The sequence below is a fragment of the Solea solea genome, chromosome 4 (genome assembly GCF_958295425.1).
Source record: "Solea solea chromosome 4, fSolSol10.1, whole genome shotgun sequence".
In the NCBI taxonomy this organism is placed as follows: domain Eukaryota; kingdom Metazoa; phylum Chordata; class Actinopteri; order Pleuronectiformes; family Soleidae; genus Solea; species Solea solea.
The window spans coordinates 23,356,863-23,363,241 of record NC_081137.1 but is presented as its reverse complement, the minus strand read 5'-3'; the positions used below and the strand labels follow the sequence as shown (position 1 = coordinate 23,363,241).

At 41.1% G+C, this 6,379-nt stretch overlaps 1 long non-coding RNA gene across 2 annotated transcripts in view; it reads left to right on the top strand.

Annotated features, from left to right (window-relative positions):
- The first annotated feature begins 371 nt into the window (after window positions 1–371).
- Window positions 372–6,379, top strand: part of LOC131458831 (uncharacterized) — a 51,071-nt gene continuing 45,063 nt past the window's right edge. The window contains exons 1-2 of one of the 2 annotated variants that reach the window (XR_009240130.1): window positions 372–506; window positions 3,865–4,002. This is a non-coding gene — a long non-coding RNA (uncharacterized LOC131458831). Of the gene's footprint in view, window positions 534–3,864; window positions 4,003–6,379 lie in introns of both variants that reach the window. The other variant, XR_009240131.1, reaches the window with a different exon arrangement.

Here is a 6,379-nt window from a genome sequence, read left to right as displayed (position 1 = left end):
TTCACAAAGTAAGTTAGGAATAAAGTGAATAAATGAATAAAAATGACAAAATCAAAAAAAAAAAAAGGTTAACACGTGTTTTAAAATGTTCTGAATCCACATCCATAATCATTTCTTTTCTGGGCCAAACTCAAAATCTACTCTTAACCTTTTATTCTCTTAAACAGACAGAAACACCAGAATAACAAAGGTTTGGGGGTTTGTACATTCAAGCTTGAACGTAAGCTGCGGTTCACCCTCCGAAGCACAAGGGGGCGCGATGCACCAATCACGTTGATCATCAACTGCAGTGAAAATGAGGAAGACCAATTAGGGCAGGCTATTTCACCTGTCGAGGCCCCGCCCTCTGCTTCTCTGTTCCACTGCTCACTAGCTAACGAGCTAACGAGCTAACCAGCTAACTACAATGGACTTTCTTTGATTCAGACTTCTTTCAAAGGAAGTTTGATGGTTTTCACTGAGAGTAAACTATCACTTCACCTGCTTCACTTCACTGAACAACACTTGTAAGTGTTTCCTGCCTTTGCTCACAGGTTTGTTACGTGTGTTTGTGTCTGTGTGCTGTGAAACAAACATTTGAGCCTCGGCTTAGTTGTTGTATTTCTGCATTTATGTGGCTGTGGAACTTCACATAAATGTGCTGACCATGAATTAGGGACCTAAATAAACAAATGAATGTTTTAAAGTAGTTATAATCTAATTGGTACTTTGGTTAAAAGTGAAAACTTTTTTTTTTTCACTTTTTAAGTGATATTAATTGTTGTCTGCTATTTATGTTGCTAAAATTAGCCAATTAAGTTGATTCTTATCAGCTGTGCAGCTAATATTCACATAAAGACACTGCGCTCGTCTTCCATGTTGTGTGAATTCCGCTGTTTGTTTAATTTGCCTGAATCTACAATGTAGATTAAAGTCTCGTCAGAAAAGGTAACTTTTATGAAGCTTCATCTTGTACAATGCTTTTTCAAAAGTTAAAAGAAACGCTTACTACAATTAATATTTATTTTGGCAGCTGCCATGTGGGGAAATATGAACTGAAGCTGTGAGATCGACTAAAATGACTGATATGATGGACTCCATGGATACGCGTGGACTAGAGATCCATATCACGGATCATTCAGGTGTCAAAATGCATGTCGGCATTGACACCCAGTTATTACTTGCACTGTAATCCATGAAACATAATTCCTACATGGATTCAGCCTGATACTACATCTCGGTTTGTGCTTGGTTGAGCTTAAGTGATAAATTCCATCACTTGCAAATCTTCATAATTTACCAAATGTGTTTTTTTGTTTGTTTTGTTTTTCAAACAAACTTCAGAATGATCGTTGCTTCACGAGTTCAGCTCCTCCAGGTCAAAATCTAAAATCTGTTTTCCAGACGATTAAACAAAAAAAGGTTTCCATTCTCTGGTTCAAAGCTCACTTTGATAAAATTAGAGAGCAAATTACGTTTGTAATGAAAAATAATTTAGCATCCTGTAATTAAAACCAAGACAAAGTGTCGTGCCAGTCAGATTTCCGATGGTTGTTTTAGTGGCCGTCTCAACGACTGAATTAAGGAGTTATCTTCATGGTTGATTAGTGTGCTGACTTTCTGCCTGTTTCTCTTTAATTCAGTTACGTGTTTGCTCCTTTTTGTTACTTCCCTTTGCCTCCTGCTTGGCTTTCCGGCTCTTTACCAGCACGTCATTAAGCAATTTGAGAACAATTGCATTGCAATACTGGGAAAAGCTTAAACATGATTGATTGGCGCTTGTGGAAGCGTGGCAGTTGAATTTATATGCCTGTGGGAGTGTGGTACTTCTGCGAGTTTAACATTGTATCCTTCTCTCTGCGGAGCTCTTTAGTTGATCTATGTGTTGTTGTTTTTTTTTGGCTTCATGAACAACGTGAGGGAAAGAAAAAAATACAACTCTCTCTCACTCTCTCTTCCGCCAACGATTGTGAGGAATTCCCTGCTCTCTGATTAGTCTGTGCTGCTCTGACTGGCCATTGCTCTTGGAAGACAATGGGCCCAAATAGGCTTTTTGCTAAATGCCCAGAACTGACGTGAATGAAGTGGGAAGGCGAGGCGGGGAGAAAAATGCTGTCATAAAGTTAAATGAGTGGTGGCAAAGAGAATGAAGTCAGTGACAGAGTGAGGTACACGAGAGATGGAGAGAGGGAGAGCGAGCAGGGAGTTAATTCCGGGACTAAATGGCTTTAAATGGCAGAGCGATTATATGGTGAAAGAGTCTGAGCTGGTTCGCCACCTACCATGGGCTGTCAGAACTGACATGCCAGTGTGGTCGTGTGTGTATTTGAATTCATTTTTATTTCATATATCGCTGAATCACAACATAGATTATCTCATATCATCCAGAGCAGAGAACCCCAACTTTTCACAAAATGAGCAAACACTAGGCATCAGTGGAGAGGAAAAGAAGAAATCTGTGACAGATCCAGACTTAAAGATGTGCAGCCGTCTTCTTCGACCGGCGGGGGTGAAAGGAAAAATGGGGGTCAGAGGAGAGGGGAAGGGGAAGAGAAAGGACAAGAGGGAGATACAACAGCAGCAGACATTGTTGATAAAAAAACTATACTGATATCAACTTTAATCATGATATTATTATAATGATAATAATAATAATAATAATAATAATAATAATAATACATGCATGCATGAATGCTTGCCTGAGTTTGGGCCTGTTTATACTTCAAGTATTTGTTAAATCTGGCGCTCAGCAGTCAAACAAGCTACACTCTATCATATGCTGCTTCTGTGATTCTTTAGGTAAAAAAAATGAAGTAAATAAACATACATATTATGGGATGTGTTGGTTTGGTTACATGGTGGATGTCACCGGGTGAGATTTCAGCCCCTAAATAAGCTCTCAGATCTTGTACGGTTCTAACGTCTCGCTGTTTTTATTAGGTTTTGTTGTTTTTGTTTAAATCCATTGAAACAAAGATCTGCCGGTTAGCATTTCACTGACACATGATTTCCTTTGTGAGTTCACACGAGCACCTGTCAGGTCGACGTGACGGAGACACGCTCGCCAAATCACTGCTGATAGTAATTTATTCTATGTGTGCTGTTTACTCGTTTCCCCTCTTACTGGTGGGTCGCTGCATTTGACTGATTGACATGGACGGAATGTTTATTCATGCAAGAACACAGCGGAGTGTGTGTGTGTGTCTGTGTGTGTTCTTGTAACGGTATCTTTGTAAGGACCAAAACATTTATAAACCATTTTTTCTGGTCCTCTCCCACTCCCTAAAAAGGGCTTTTAGGGAGGGTTAAGACCTGGTTTTAGGTTTAGGGTTAGGCATTTAGTAATCATTGATATGGCTAAGGTAAGGGGCTATGCACTAGGCGTGTCCTCACTACAAATGCTGCACAAACACTGCGTATGTGGATAAATAGACGGACGCCCGTTATATTTACATCTTGACATTAATTGTGATGCTGATGTACTGTGTCAGAGGTAGATGCGCACACACACACACATGCACACAAACATGTTCCAACAGCTGCACGGACATCTTACTTACAAGCCGTTTTTGTCTGCCCGAGCAAACAATTAACCTTGAGCAGAATTAATGGAATTGGATTATTGAGCAGCACACGCTGAGCAGGGAAGGTTCTGCTGCTGCTGCTGCTGCTGCTGCTGCTCATGAGACATGCACAATACGTGATGTACAGATATGGAACCGTGCCACATGTTTGCATAAACATGAAGGTTTGTACTGTTCAGTGTCTCCATGTGATCATGTATAGAGTGGTGTACTGATGGATGGCCTTGCTCGGTGCCTTTTTGGTGCAGAGGAATTCAATTAAAACGGCTGCATTTTGTCATTTGCATTCCTCAACACACAGACCCGTGTGGCCACCAGTTCCTCAACATGATGAATCCAACGTGGGCTGCTGGGATGGAGGATGATGGGGGCTACTCATGGAGGTGAGAGGAAGGCGCTGGCATCGCTTCAGTTCCACGGGTTTGACCGGAAGAGAGAGGTGAGACGGGAGAGAACTGTGAATATCAGTCAATAAAGCAAAGGGAGAGCTGCAAGACAGTGCATTTTAGCTGTTTATGTGAAAGCGATTGAAGATGGCACACTCTTAGTCTGTCCTCTAACCTGTGAAGAACAGGAAACACAAACGTGTAGCAGTCAGCAACTCATACTTCAAATCCTTTTGAAGTTATAATATACTATATAATATTTGTTTAGCATGTGATAAGGAAACTTTCACACTACAGCCTGATTTATTTTCCAGACGTTTTCCAGTAACTTTCTGTGTAACTTCATCAGAGATGTTACGAGAAAGGCTTGTTGTTGATCCGTCTCCGATGATCGCAGCAGACGTTCGGTGTTCGGCCTGTAAATGATCAAGTGAACACAAGTGAGTTCCAGTGTTGTGCGTGCGTCCTTTTTACTGTGTCCCTTCTGACACATGACTCGCCGTCACACGTCACTACATGTCATGTTATATTATGATGATCCTACAGCTTTTAAAGTTGTACCGACTCTATATAAATCAGTAAAAATGCTGTGGGTAACATTGTCATTTTAAAGAGAATAACCTGGTCTGTGTGGTCCTGTTTTAACTGGTGCTATAGAAGTAAAACAATGATTTCTCAGCCCTCCCTATGAAGCTCGTACTCACATACCCGCATAGCTAAGTGCCTGGCATGATTTCTCTGAACTCAGTGCTATTTGTTTGCTATAGAGAAATTACATGCTTCACAATTATGAAGGACAGCAAAGCATATACTTCAATAAATCAAAATAAACTGCGGCATTATTGATAATTGTGTGAAATTGATTTTCTTTTGTTGGTAAGTCGATTACGTGAGCGTGTGTTAAGCTAAAGTTTGACACTGGAAATAACATGAATTGATTGTTTTCAGTCGTCAGTAATCAGCAGTAATTACTGAGTTATGGTAATTATTACATTTCTCAGAAGCCCAAATCATACATGGTTTTTCTTTGTATCCTTGGTTTTCAACAGGAGTTGAGTTGTTGTTGTCTGCACCTTTTTCCTCCAGCAGCGTCTGGATCAGGGTCGGCAGGTGGACGGTGTAGGATTTTTGTTGGGATGTGTTTATCAGTGGGTAGAGGTTTAACAGTATTGATTTTTTTTTTTTACCTCTTGAGGACCTTTTTCACTTACCTTGTCAGGACCAGTTGTCCTCGCGGAGACCCAAACCTTTTCTTAACGAGGCAGAATCTCCTTTCTGAAGAACGGGTTCAGTTTGGGGCTAAGATTTCACATGTATTTAGGTTAAGGTGAGACAGGTTAAGGTTTGTCATTAACTGGCTATGGTTGAGGTTTGTTTAGGCTGTCATAATGAATGGAAGTCGATGTCAGCTGCGCAAACCTATGCGTGGGTGGGTTGATTTACTTGTAAGAGCTACGTTGTTGTTTGATTTTCTGAGTTAATCCCAAATTCCTCATGTTGATGTGCCTCATTTTGAGATTATTAGGTAACTGCCTTTAAAACACAACTGATTATAGGTGTATTTGTTGGATTAGAGAAGATTCTTCATTGTTTTGTTAGGTTAAAAAATGTTTGTTGATTCAATAATTTCATTACCCAATAAATAAATAAATGCAGATTCTTCAAGACACACTTGCTCATATACGTTCACTTGCACAGTTCTAAAATTATCTGCGGCGTCGCCATATATTGCTCAGTCTGCACAGTTGGGTACAATCATTCCTCTCAAATGAGGCAGGATTTTCAAGGTGTGAAACATGGAGCCGGAGAGCGGCAAAAAATGTCTCGCGCTCTGTGCCAAACGCAGCATGCCAGCATAGACACAGGTGGGAGACGGTGACAACACACACAGCCCACAACCTCTAAATTGGCAGCACCTTCGTGCAACAGCTGTGCCAGGTGACGAATGCAGCACAGGGAGAAAAAAACAGAAACTTGTGCTACAGAGAATTTTGAACTGTGGAAAGAACAAACTGAGTCGTCGTCCTTAATTTTTGCTTTCACTTGCGCGTCCACTCGCACAAAATGACATGAACATTTTGAAGGACGAGAGGGATGTGATGTGTCTCTCTGTGGGCAGACTGTGTTCTTATTTACCACAGCCATCACTCAGACATTTTAATAACTGACCTTTCCATCCATCTGGCATTCCATAATATCCACATGTCGCACCGAGCCCACTCTCGTTTTCTAATGAAAGCCCTGAGGGCCAAACCACGAGAGCTCGGTTGAATAGGGTTGAACATCGCTCTTGTCACCATGCTGTGTTTGCTGACAGTTACCAGATTACCAGACAGCCATTACTTAAGAACTGCATGAGAAAGTCTTGGCTTCAGGAGTCCACGGCTCTTGTGGGACAAGAGGAAGGTCCAGAAATGTGTGTGTGTGTGT